A 14,564-nucleotide genomic window follows, 5' to 3' on the forward strand; every position below is an offset into this window, starting at 1 on the left:
TATATTGCCCAGTGACATAATATATTGCCCAGCCACGTAGTATATTGCCCAGCCACGTAGTATATTGCCCAGTCACGTAGTATATTGCCCAGCCACGTAGTATATTGCCCAGCCACGTAGTATATTGCCCAGTCACGTAGTATATTGCTCAGCCACGTAGTATATTGCCCAGTCACGTAGTATATTGCCCAGTCACGTAGTATATTGCCCAGTCACGTAGTATATTGCCCAGTCACGTAGTATATTGCCCAGTCACGTAGTATATTGCTCAGCCACGTAGTATATTGCCCAGCCACGTAGTATATTGCCCAGCCACGTAGTTTATTGCCCAGCCACGTAGTATATTGCCCAGTCACGTAGTATATTGCCCAGTCACGTAATATATTGCCCAGCCACGTAGTATATTGCCCAGCCACGTAGTATATTGCACAGTCATAGGATATTGCCCAGCCACGTAGTATATTGCCCAGTCACGTAGTATATTGCCCAGTCACGTAGTATATTGCACAGCCCACGTAGTATATTGCCCAGTCACGTAGTATATTGCCCAGTCACGTAGTATATTGCTCAGCCACGTAGTATATTGCCCAGTCACGTAGTATATTGCCCAGTCACGTAGTATATTGCCCAGCCACGTAGTATATTGCCCAGCCACGTAGTATATTGCCCGGCCACGTAGTATATTGCCCAGTCACGTAGTATATTGCCCAGCCATGTAGTATATTGCCCAGCCACGTAGTATATTGCCCAGTCACGTAGTATATTGCCCAGCCACGTAGTATATTGCCCAGTCACGTAGTATATTGCTCAGCCACGTAGTATATTGCCCAGTCACGTAGTATATTGCCCAGTCACGTAGTATATTGCCCAGCCACGTAGTATATTGCCCAGCCACGTAGTATATTGCCCAGCCACGTAGTATATTGCCCAGTCACGTAGTATATTGCCCAGCCATGTAGTATATTGCCCAGCCACGTAGTATATTGCCCAGCCACGTAGTATATTGCCCAGCGACGTAGTATATTGCCCAGCCACGTAGTATATTGCCCAGCCACGTAGTATATTGCCCAGCCACGTAGTATATTGCCCAGCCACGTAGTATATTGCCCAGCCACGTAGTATATTGCCCAGTCACGTAGTATATTGCTCAGCCACGTAGTATATTGCCGAGTGACGTATATTGCCCAGCCACATAGTATATTGCTCAGCCACGTAGTATGTTGCCGAGTGACGTATATTGCCCAGCCACATAGTATATTGCCCAGCCACGGAGTATACAGCACAGAGCCATGTAGTATATTGCACAGCCCACGCAGTATATAGCAATGTGGGCATCATATCCCTGTTTAAAAAGAAAATAAAAAATAGTTATATACTCACCCTCCGTTGGCCCCTGGATCCAGGAAGCGTTTACCGATGCTCCTCGCGCGCTCCGGTCTCAAGAGTGCATTGTAGTCTACTGTAGACTGCTACATCATCATCTCGCGAGATCGCAATGCATGGAGCGGTCACCGGAGCGTCGCGAGGAGCGGGAAAGGCGCTGGAAGGTGAGTATATGATGATTTTTTATTTTTTTTTATTATTTTTAACATTATATCTTTTTACTATTGGTGCTGCATAGGCAGCATCAATAGTAAAAAAGTTGGTCACACAGGGTTAATAGCAGCGTTAATGGATTGCATTACACTGTGCCCGTCGCTGATTGGTCGTGGCTGTTTTGCCACGGCCAATCAGCGACTTGGATTTCCATGACAGACAGAGGCCGCGACCAATGAATATCCGTGACAGACAGAAAGACGGAAGTGACCCTTAGACAATTATATAGTAGATGGTACCGCTGAAAACGTTATCTTGTCCCGCAAAAAACGAGCCGCCATACAGCATCATCAACGAAAAAAATAAAAAAAAGTTATAGTCCTCAGAATAAAGCGATGCAAAATATATTTTTTTCTATAAAATTGTTTTTATCGTATAAAAAGCGCCAAAACATAAAAAGTGATATAAATGAGGTATCGCTGTAATCGTACTGACCCGAAGAATAAAACTGCTTTATCAATTTTACCAAATGCGGAACGGTATAAACGCCTCCCCCCAAAAGAAATTCATGAATTGCAGGTTTATGTTCATTCTGCCCAACAAAAATGGGAATAAAAAGCGATCAAAAAATGTCACGTTACCAATAAAAACGTAAACTCGTCCCGCAAAAAAAAAGACCTCACATGACTCTGTGGACTCAAATATGGAAAAATTATAGCTCTCAGAATGTTGTAACTCAAAAAATATTTTTTGGAATAAAAAGCGTCTTTCAGTGTGTGACGGCTGCCAATCATAAAAATCCGCTAAATAACCCGCTATAAAAGTAAATCAAAACCCCCCTTCATCACCCCCTTAGTTAGGGAAAAATAATAAAATAAAAAAAATTTATTTATTTCCATTTTCCCGTTAGGGTTAGGGTTTGGACTACATTTACGGTTGGGAATAGGGTTGGGATTAGGGTTAGCGGTGTGTCAGGGTTAGAGGTGTGGTTAGGGTTACTGTTGGGATTAGGGTTAGGGGTGTGTTTGGATTAGGGTTTCAGTTATAATTGGGGGGTTTCCACTGTTTAGGCACATCAGGGGCTCTCCAAACGCGACATGGCGTCCGATCTCAATTCCAGTCTATTCTGCGTTGAAAAAGTAAAACAGTGCTCCTTCCCTTCCGAGCTCTCCCGTGCGCCCAAACAGGGGTTTACCCCACATATGGGGTATCAGCGCACTCAGGACAAATTGGACTACAAATTTTGGGGTCCAATTTCTCCTGTTACCCTTGTGAAAATACAAAACTGGGGGCTAAAAAATCATTTTTGTGGAAAAAAAATGATTTTTTTATTTTCATAGCTCTGCGTTCTAAACTTTAGTGAAACACTTAAGGGTTCAAAGTGCTCACCACACATCTAGATAAGTTCCTTGGGGGGTCTAGATTCCAAAATGGGGTCACTTGTGGGGGGTTTCACTGTTTAAGCACATCAGAGGCTCTGCAAACGAGACATGGCTACCTATCTCAATTCCAGCCAATTTTGTACTGAAAAGTCAAATGGCGCTCCTTCCCTTCTGAGCTCTGCCATGCGCCCAAACAGTGGTTTACCCCCACATATGGGATATCAGCGTACTCGGGACAAATTGTACAACAACTTTTGGGGTCCAATTTCTCATGTTACCCTTGGGAAAATAAAAAATTGGGGGCTAAAAATCATTTTTTTGAAAAAAAAGATTTTTTATTTTTACGGCTCTACATTATAAACTTCTGTGAAGCACTTGAGGGTTCAAAGTGCTCACCACATATCTAAGTTCCTTAGGGGTCTACTTTCCAAAATGGTGTCACTTTTGGGAGGTTTCCACTGTTCAGGCACATCAGGGGCTCTCCAAAGACGACATGGGGTATCGTCGTACTTGGGACAAATTGTACAACAACTTTTGGGGTCCATTTTCTCCTGTTACTCTTGGTGAAATAAAACAAATTGGATCTGAAGTAATTTTTTTGTGAAAAAAAAGTTTAATGTTCATTTTTTTGTTTTAAATATTCCAAAAATTCCTGTGAAACACCTGAAGGGTTAATAAACTTCTTGAATGTGATTTTGAGCACCTTTAGGGGTGCAGTTTTTAGAATGGTGTCACTTTTGGGTATTTTCTGTTATATACACCCCTGAAAGTGACTTCAAATGTGATGTGGTCCCTAAAAAAAAAAAAAGTGTTGTAAAAATGAGAAACTGCTGGTCAAATTTTAACCACTATAACTCCCTAACAAAAAAAAAGTTGGTTCCAAAATTGTGCTGATGTAAAGTAGACATGTGGGAAATGTTACTTATTAAGTATTTTGTGTCACATACCTCTGTGATTTAAGGGCATGAAAATTCAAAGTTGGAAAATTGCGAAATTTCCATTTTTTTCACAAATAAACGCAAGTAATGTCAAGGAAATTTTACCACTAACAGAAAGTACAATATGTCACGAGAAAACAATGTCAGAATCACCAGGATCCATGCAAGCATTGCAGAGTTATAACCTCATAAAGGGACAGTGGTCAGAATTGTAAAAATTGGACCAGTCATTAACATGCAATCCACCCTTGCGGGTTAAGGGGTTAACCAATAATGGGTCAGGAGCCAACCCAATTATTTCACTTCAGAGGACGTGACAGTACGTTATAGAGCAAGGAGCAACAAAGCTAGTAATTTTATATATTTTACTCCAAAAGGTAGGCAGCGTTTACAAAAGGGTAAAAAAAATTATAAAAGACAAGTATCGTATGTACAGACAATTACAAAAATAACAGGGATGAAAGGTGAAAATCAACTTAGTTCTTTCATATCATTCAATGGTATGCTATGTGGTGGCGGGGGGAGGGGACCTTCCCAAAATCATCAGGTCAGATTGCACAGCCTGTTGTAGCTGAATCCCCCGGCAAAAGATCCCCCTTGTCTGGGCCTCTGAGTTTTACACCTTTGCCCAAAACTAAGGTTCCCCCCACCCACCCCTGGATGACCTCATGGAGTGGGCAGAGCTATGGAATGCACTCCTCTTTCTTGAGTATATGAAAGATCACACATATCTTGGCATATGAACCGCGTAGAAAGACACCCGTGTCATTATGCTCAGCATGATATGGGGGTTCATTTAAGTATAGACATGGGGTAGCTGGGTGACCCGGTTAAGTAGTAATCCGTTTCCCAATTGTGCTGGTTCTGGAACCTAGAAAACTCACTGGCTGATAGTTCTACTGAGGCACATTAAAAAATGTATTTGTCCCACTTCTTTCATTAATCACTGCTATGATATTTACGTTTGCAAGGACCAAGAAACCTTGGTTTTTCCATGTACTTCTACTTGTACTTTCAGTTTAAGGCCATAAAGCTCCTCAGTGAGGGCTGCTGGCGCGCTGGTCTCACATTACAGCTGTATAGCAGGGGAGGGGGAGTGAAATCGCACACAGGCACATGCAGGCAGAGGAAACTGCAGCTGAGAGCCCTGTATGTGTAATTGAAATAAGAAATTCTTCATGTTTCCTGACACTCATCTGTATCAGTGCTGGGAGAAGCCGGCTTAGGGAAGCGCTGGAGTGGTCTGGTTTCCAGCTATTGTTCCTGGCCGTTTTTTCTAACTATATCTTCCCTGAAGTGTTGGAGGCTTTAATAAAAAAAAAAATACAGCTCTGCAGTTGTGCCGCCATTCATGGCTCTCGCAGTTTGGCATCATAAATCATCTGATAGGATCCCTCTAATTCTGAGCAGATTGTTGGGGGTCCAGTGTTATGATAGACAATTCAGTACCACAATGAACATAGCGATCAGAGCACATACAGTGATCTGACAATAACCCAAAATAATAGAACGAGCTCTGAGACGTGGGAACTCTGCAGACCGCAATCCCTAATCCTCTCCAAACAACACTAGAGGCAGCCGTGGATTGCGCCTAACTCTGCCTATGCAACTCGGCACAGCCTGAGAAACTAACTAGCCTGAAGATAGAAAATAAGCCTACCTTGCCTCAGAGAAATATCCCAAAGGAAAAGGCAGCCCCCCACATATAATGACTGTGAGTTAAGATGAAAAGACAAACGTAGGGATGAAATAGATTCAGCAAAGTGAGGCCCAACTTTCTTAACAGAGCGAGGATAGGAAAGATAACTTTGCGGTCTACACAAAACCCTAAAGAAAACCACGCAAAGGGGGCAAAAAGACCCTCCGTACCGAACTAACGGCACGGAGGTACACCCTTTGCGTCCCAGAGCTTCCAGCAAAACAATTAAACAAGCTGGACAGAAAAAATAGCAAACAAATAGCAAAGAAGAACTTAGCTATGCAGAGCAGCAGGCCACAGGAATGATCCAGGGAATAACAAGTCCAACACTGGAACATTGACAGGAAGCCAGGAACAAAGCATTAGGTGGAGTTAAGTAGAGCAGTACCTAACGACCTCACCACATCACCTGAGGTAGGAAACTCAGAAGCCGCAGTACCACTTCCCTCCACCAACTGAAGCTCACAGAGAGAATCAGCCGAAGTACCACTTGTGACCACAGGAGGGAGCTCTGCCACAGAATTCACAACAGTACCCCCCCCTTGAGGAGGGGTCACCGAACCCTCACCAGAGCCCCCAGGCCGACCAGGATGAGCCACATGAAAGGCACGAACAATATCGGGAGCATGGACATCAGAGGCAAAAACCCAGGAATTATCTTCCTGAGCATAACCCTTCCATTTAACCAGATACTGGAGTTTCCGTCTTGAAACACGAGAATCCAAAATCTTCTCCACAATATACTCCAACTCCCCCTCTACCAAAACCGGGGCAGGAGGGTCAACAGATGGAACCATAGGTGCCACGTATCTCCGCAACAATGACCTATGGAATACGTTATGTATGGAAAAAGAATCTGGAAGGGTCAGACGAAAAGACACAGGATTAAGAACCTCAGAAATCCTATACGGACCAATGAAACGAGGTTTAAACTTAGGAGAGGACACCTTCATAGGAATATAACGAGAAGATAACCAAACCAGATCCCCAACACGAAGTCGGGGACCCACACGGCGTCTGCGATTAGCGAAACGTTGAGCCTTCTCCTGGAACAAGGTCAAATTGTCCACTACATGAGTCCAAATCTGCTGCAACCTGTCCACCACAGTATCCACACCAGGACAGTCCGAAGACTCAACCTGTCCTGAAGAGAAACGAGGATGGAACCCAGAATTGCAGAAAAACGGCGAAACCAAGGTAGCCGAGCTGGCCCGATTATTAAGGGCGAACTCAGCCAAAGGCAAAAAGGACACCCAGTCATCCTGATCAGCAGAAACAAAGCATCTCAGATATGTTTCCAAGGTCTGATTGGTTCGTTCGGTCTGGCCATTAGTCTGAGGATGGAAAGCCGAGGAAAAAGACAAGTCAATGCCCATCCTACCACAAAAGGCTCGCCAAAACCTCGAAACAAACTGGGAACCTCTGTCAGAAACGATATTCTCTGGAATGCCATGTAAACGAACCACATGCTGGAAGAACAATGGCACCAAATCAGAGGAGGAAGGCAATTTAGACAAGGGTACCAGATGGACCATCTTAGAAAAGCGATCACAGACCACCCAAATGACTGACATCTTTTGAGAAACGGGAAGATCTGAAATAAAATCCATAGAGATATGTGTCCAAGGCCTCTTCGGGACCGGCAAGGGCAAAAGCAACCCACTGGCACGAGAACAGCAGGGCTTAGCCCGAGCACAAATCCCACAGGACTGCACAAAAGTACGCACATCCCGCGACAGAGATGGCCACCAAAAGGATCTAACCACTAACTCTCAGAGATAACTTTATTCGTCCACCTATCAGGGACAAACAGTTTCTCCGCTGGACAACGATCAGGTTTATTAGCCTGAAATTTTTGCAGCACCCGCCGCAAATCAGGGGAGATGGCAGACACAATTACTCCTTCCTTGAGGATACCCGCCGGCTCAGACAAACCCGGAGAGTCGGGCACAAAACTCCTAGACAGAGCATCCGCCTTCACATTTTTAGAGCCCGGAAGGTACGAAATCACAAAGTCAAAACGGGCAAAAAACAGCGACCATCGAGCCTGTCTAGGATTCAACCGCTTAGCAGACTCGAGATAAGTCAAGTTCTTATGATCAGTCAATACCACCACGCGATGCTTAGCTCCTTCAAGCCAATGACGCCACTCCTCGAATGCCCACTTCATGGCCAGCAACTCTCGGTTGCCCACATCATAATTTCGCTCAGCAGGCGAAAACTTCCTGGAAAAAAAAGCGCATGGTTTCATCACTGAGCAATCAGAACCTCTCTGCGACAAAACAGCCCCTGCTCCAATCTCAGAAGCATCAACCTCGACCTGGAACGGAAGAGAAACATCTGGCTGACACAACACAGGGGCAGAAGAAAAACGACGCTTCAACTCCTGAAAAGCCTATACAGCAGCAGAAGACTAATTGACCACATCAGCACCCTTCTTGGTCAAATCGGTCAATGGTTTGGCAATACTAGAAAAATTGCAGATGAAGCGACGATAAAAATTAGCAAAGCCCAGGAACTTTTGCAGACTTTTCAGAGATGTCGGCTGAGTCCAATCATGGATGGCTTGGACCTTAACAGGATCCATCTCGATAGTAGAAGGGGAAAAGATGAACCCCAAAAACGAAACCTTCTGCACACCAAAGAGACACTTTGATCCCTTCACAAACAAAGAGTTAGCACGCAGGACCTGAAAAACCGTTCTGACCTGTTTCACATGAGACTCCCAATCATCCGAGAAGATCAAAATGTCATCCAAGTACACAATCAGGAATTTATCCAGGTACTCTCGGAAGATGTCATGCATAAAGGACTGAAACACTGATGGAGCATTGGCGACCCTCGGGCGTATTAAATGCAGTTTTCCATTCATCGCCTCGCCTGATTCGCACCAGATTATACGCACCACGAAGATCTATCTTGGTGAACCAACTAGCCCCCTTAATCCGAGCAAACAAATCAGATAACAATGGCAAGGGGTACTGAAATTTAACCGTGATCTTATTTAGAAGGCGGTAATCTATACAAGGTCTCAGCGAACCATCCTTCTTGGCTACAAAAAAGAACCCTGCTCCTAATGGTGACGATGACTGGCGAATATGCCCCTTCTCCAGGGATTCCTTCACATAACTGCGCATAGCGGTGTGCTCAGGCACGGATAAATTAAACAGTCGACCTTTTGGGAATTTACTACCAGGAATCAAATTGATAGCACAATCACAATCCCTATGCGGAGGTAGGGTATCGGACTTGGGCTCATCAAATACATCCCGGTAATCAGACAAGAACTCTGGAACCTCAGAAGGGGTGGATGATGAAATAGACAGAAATGGAACATCACCATGTACCCCCTGACAACCCCAGCTGGACACCGACATGGATTTCCAATCTAATACTGGATTATGGGCTTGTAGCCATGGCAACCCCAACACGACCACATCATGCAGATTATGCAACACCAGAAAGCGAATAACCTGATGAGCAGGAGCCATGCACATGGTCAGCTGGGTCCAGTATTGAGGCTTATTCTTGGCCAAAGGCGTAGCATCAATTCCTCTCAATGGAATAGGACACTGCAAGGGCGCCAAGAAAAACTCACAATGCTTAGCATATTCCAAGCCCATCAAATTCAGGGCAGCGCCTGAATCCACAAATGCCATGATAGAATACGATGACAAAGAGCAGATCAAGGTAACGGACAGAAGAAATTTTGACTGTACTGTACCAATGGTGGCAGACCTAGCGAACCGCTTAGTGCGCTTAGGACAATCAGAGATAGCATGAGTGGAATCACCACAGTAGAAACACAGCCCATTCAAACGTCTGTGTTCTTGCCGTTCAACTCTGGTCAAAGTCCTATCGCACTGCATAGGCTCAGGTTTAAGCTCAGGTAATACCGCCAAATGGTGCACAGATTTACGCTCACGCAAGCGTCGACCGATCTGAATGGCCAAAGACATAGACTCATTCAAACCAGCAGGCATAGGAAATCCCACCATGACATCCTTAAGGGCTTCAGAGAGACCCTTTCTGAAAATAGCTGCCAGCGCAGATTCATTCCATTGAGTGAGCACGGACCACTTTCTAAATTTCTGACAATATACCTCTATCTCGTCCTGAGCCTGACAAAGAGCCAGCAAATTTTTTTCTGCCTGATCCACTGAATTAGGCTCATCGTACAGCAATCCGAGCGCCAGGAAAAACGCATCGATATTACTTAATGCAGGATCTCCTGGCGCAAGAGAAAATGCCCAGTCCTGAGGGTCGCCACGCAAAAAAGAAATGACGATCCTAACCTGTTGAACTGGGTCACCAGAGGAACGAGGTTTCAAAGCCAGAAATAGTTTACAATTATTTTTGAAACTCAGAAATTTAGTTCTATCTCCAAAAAACAAATCTGGAATAGGAATTCTCGGCTCTAACAAAGAATTCTGAACCACAAAATCTTGAATATTTTGAACTCTTGCCGTGAGCTGATCCACACATGAAGACAGACCTTTAATGTCCATTGCTACACCTGTGTCCTGAACCACCCAAATGTCTAGGGGAAAAAAAAGGCAAAACACAGTGCAAAGAAAAAAAAATGGTCTCAGAACTTCTTTTTTCCCTCTATTGAGAATCATTAGCACTTTTGGCTTCCTGTACTGTTATGATAGGCAATTCAGTACCACAATGGACATAGTGATCAGAGCACATACAGTGATCTGACAATAACCCAAAATCATAGAACGAGCTCTGATACGTGGGAACTCTGCAGACCGCAATCCCTAATCCTCTCCAAACAACACTAGAGGCAGCCGTGGATTGCGCCTAACTCTGCCTATGCAACTCGGCACAGCCTGAGAAGCTAGCTAGCCTGAAGATAGAAAATAAGCCTACCTTGCCTCAGAGAAATATCCCAAAGGAAAAGGCAGCCCCCCACATATAATGACTGTGAGTTAAGATGAAAAGACAAACGTAGGGATGAAATAGATTCAGCAAAGTGAGGCCCGACTTTCTTAACAGAGCGAGGATAGGAAAGATAACTTTGCGGTCTACACAAAACCCTAAAGAAAACCACGCAAAGGGGGCAAAAAGACCCTCCGTACCGAACTAACGGCACGGAGGTACACCCTTTGCGTCCCAGAGCTTCCAGCAAAACAATTAAACAAGCTGGACAGAAAAAATAGCAAACAAATAGCAAAGAAGAACTTAGCTATGCAGAGCAGCAAGCCACAGGAATGATCCAGGGAAAAACAAGTCCAACACTGGAACATTGACAGGAAGCCAGGAACAAAGCATTAGGTGGAGTTAAGTAGAGCAGTACCTAACGACCTCACCACATCACCTGAGGTAGGAAACTCAGAAGCCGCAGTACCACTTCCCTCCACCAACTGAAGCTCACAGAGAGAATCAGCCGAAGTACCACTTGTGACCACAGGAGGGAGCTCTGCCACAGAATTCACAACAGTCCAGCCCCTAAGACCTCTTAGAAGTGCCGAGCTCCAGAGCACCGCAGCCGTACTCTGCCGTGGGCTTCTCTCTCCTGAGCGGAGCACTTCTGCTGTCATGAATACGCTCCTGTCTGTCCGTCACACGCAGCAGCAATTACGTCTGTCCTTTTTACACTGCTCCATGGTGGTTCCTGCACTGTTACCAGCAGCAGATGATTCATCCCGACTCTTGTTTCGAAACAAGGTTTGGTTTCATAAATGGTTATAGTTCTACATAGCGGAGGCGTTGGTTCACAGGCTGCAATCCTCGCTGTGAACACATAAGTGAAGCAGGTTATCTGATGGATGGCAGACATGGAGCGTACACAGAGACATTAACCAGTGGCTGCTGGTTGTGGAGTAACAAAGTGTGACTGTGTGCAGCCTGATTACTAAAGAGGTGTGTGTGAGGAAAACCTATATAATAAGTTTAGTTTCTCCTTTACTTCAGGGTTTAGCATTTCTTTTCAATGGGTGTAGAAGAGCTTTTATTGCTTCTTGCTGCATTCCTGACTTTCAGCTCCCAAACCCCTCATGCCCCTCCTAAAGGAATTTTTACGACCGCATAGCTGCAGTGGACAGTTGTACCAGCTGAAACTGGTCGGATGTCCCTTTTGAAACATGAGGCTCTTTGTCTGAATCTTGTAAGATTCTGGGCCAACGATTTGGGCTAGGAAAATAAAAAGTACATATTGATAACGTCCATCGGCGGATCTGTCCGCCGCTGTAAACATGAGCCTCTAACTCCATCAGGTACAAAGTACAGATTTCTCTGGAACGGAGTGTCCCTACTAGCCCAAATTTAGTATTTATAGAGAGCAAATCTTAATACATGATGAATGCTGGGTGTGTTATGATTCTGACATGTTCTGTAGCGGAGATACAGACATTAGACAAACTTGTGTGAAATTTACCAAGACTGAAGAGGTAGGAGGGTCTGAGGACACCAGCCCTGTTAGTGATGTCACCAGGCTGTGGTTATTTAAGTGACTCCACGTTGCCCAGCCTTCAGAGTCTGCAGAGTTAGCCGTATATCTGTCTCGGTTACCTATGTAGTGAAATGAACTATCGGGGGAGATGGGGGAGCTTTCCTATATGTCAAAATCCACACAACCTTGTGTATTCCTGCTTAGTTAAGGCCCGAGCGCGCCCTGGTGTTGTATTATAATATTTTACTCCCTCCGGTGTTATAAATATAATTATGCCCACAGCAAAGAAGTTCCTAGCCCTGTTGTTTTTTCCCTTTGTCCGTGTTCGTGTTGTGTCTACCATGTCTTTTTGTTTGACTCGATGTGTGTTAAATTGACTCTTCATTTCAGCAAGTGTTACACTTACTGATAATTTGCACATTTGTTTTGCATGGAGTAATATTTGTGCACTGTTATGTTTTGTTATGTTATGTTTAAAAAATTTTGAATAAACATATTGAAACCAGAGTCTGTCTGAGTCTGACTTGAGGAGCTCGTACTGCCAGTCCTGATGCATTGGGACATTTGAGAGCTCCGCCCACTATCCTGGTTCTGCCTGCCATGATCTGAACACATGTAAGTGTTGATTTCTTAATCCCTGTTATTTTTATAATTACCGTGTACATATTTTCAATTATCTCATATTGTAACATCTTTTATACCTTTTTATAAACACTGCCTTAATCTTTAATGGAGTAAAATATTTAAAATACTAGATTATTTCTTCTGCTCTAAAACGTACCCCAAGTCTTCTGAAGGGAATTACGCTACCGTTTTGGGTTAGCTTCGGACCCGTTTAATCGGAGCTGGTGGCAGCATACCTTGTACAGTGCCTTTGGGAGTCGTTGTAGCAACTGCGGCGTTGATAATTATTGTTCCTGCCTGAGTGGGAGTAGTTAAATCGCCTCGCTGCAGCGTGCCCAATAGCCAGTATATAGCAGGCAGCCTTTCTGGCGACTAATTACCCTAGGTGCAGTACTTAATCTGACCTGAGGGGGCGGTAGAGAGCTGCAAGTTCAAGCAGAACTGTAAAGCGGGATATACATAAATCCCTGCAGTTTGTGGTATATTGCAGAGCAGTGGGATACCTAAAATAAGCCCCTGCTGTAAACTAAGAGGTCAATAGCCTTGTGTGTGTTTTTTCATCACATTGTAGCAGTGGAGGGATAACTAAGATAAGCCCCCCTGCACATGTGATAGCCGTCTGTTGGCCTAAAGTCACCCCGATCTGTGACGTAGGGGTAGGGGTGACGGTAACTGTGTGAATCGTGACATATTGGTGGCAGCGGTGTGGATTCGTGACAGTGTGAATCAATAATAATAATAATAATCTTTATTTTTATATAGCGCTAACATATTCCGCAGCGCTTTACACACATTATCATTTCTGTCCCCATTGGGGCTCACAATCTAAATTTTTTTTTTTCTGTCAGTATGTCTTTGGAATCAATGCACGGTGACCATACCCCAACGGCACAGCCTCATATCCAATGCCTTACGTGACCATGGAAGCATAATATTTTCCATGCCAGATCTGTAGAATCCAAGTTTGACCCAATTGATAGATCCATCCATGATCAGGGAGCATCTTCAAATCTGCGGGTAGATTCACAAAAGTGATGGTAGATGGCAACAACCCACAGGAGTGCGATATCTCCAAATTATGGATCTGTCATGTGTGGTCTGTGTAGGACCCTGGAAGGATGGTCAGTAAGATGATAGCCAGATGGTTTCTCTAGGAGGTTCTTGGAGGGCTAAATCTGGATTAGAATCTAAGCCACCCACGTCTGATCTCAGTTGGGGAAGGGTTGAGGGGTCTAGTGAGACCCTTTATAACATCTCCTCCACCCAATACCGATGTCAGACCCCAGGAGAGGCAATGAGTATGGCAGATCTGTCCATATTTCCCACAGCTTTCTCCGCCAGAAGTTAACACATTCATAAGCCAAGTCTGTTGGCAGACTATTTTTTTTAGACTCATTTTGCCTGTTTGTCTTTATTACTTTATCTTTTTTTAAGTGCTGTACTTGTTGCATATTAAATAGAAAATGTACTAAGTTTGTTTATTTCTGCTGTGAAGTCCTCACAGACCTGGGGAGGGATGTTATCCTGGTTATGTTCCCCTGTGTATGGCAGAGTTCCAGGAAAGCACCTATCAGGTGCTCAGGAAAGCTGGGTGGCGTCTTGTGCTAGTGTGTGACCCAGGGCAGGCATGGACTGATGAGGAAGGTCTTGGCGTGAACTCACCCTATTCTATGAGAAGTCACCGGTCACAGAACTCAAGGAAATGGAACTAAAATGTGGGAATTTCTCAAGAGGTTGTGAAAGAAGAACACGCTGATGGCAAAGCAAAGGCATCTTTGACTGCACTCTCCGGTCCAGCTGGTGCCACCACTCTCATCAACCCTGCAGGCAAGAACTTGTGCAAAGACAGACTATATATAGAAGAGAAATGTCAGGGTTGGTGATGCTCACAATACAGGAAGGAAGCCTGACCATACTCCTGCCCATGAGTCCTGCACAGCTGGTGGTCGCTGGGGTCTGAGGGAAGGGGAAGCAGAAGCTCCCCT

This window comes from Ranitomeya imitator, chromosome 4, assembly GCF_032444005.1.
Source record: "Ranitomeya imitator isolate aRanImi1 chromosome 4, aRanImi1.pri, whole genome shotgun sequence".
Taxonomy (NCBI): domain Eukaryota; kingdom Metazoa; phylum Chordata; class Amphibia; order Anura; family Dendrobatidae; genus Ranitomeya; species Ranitomeya imitator.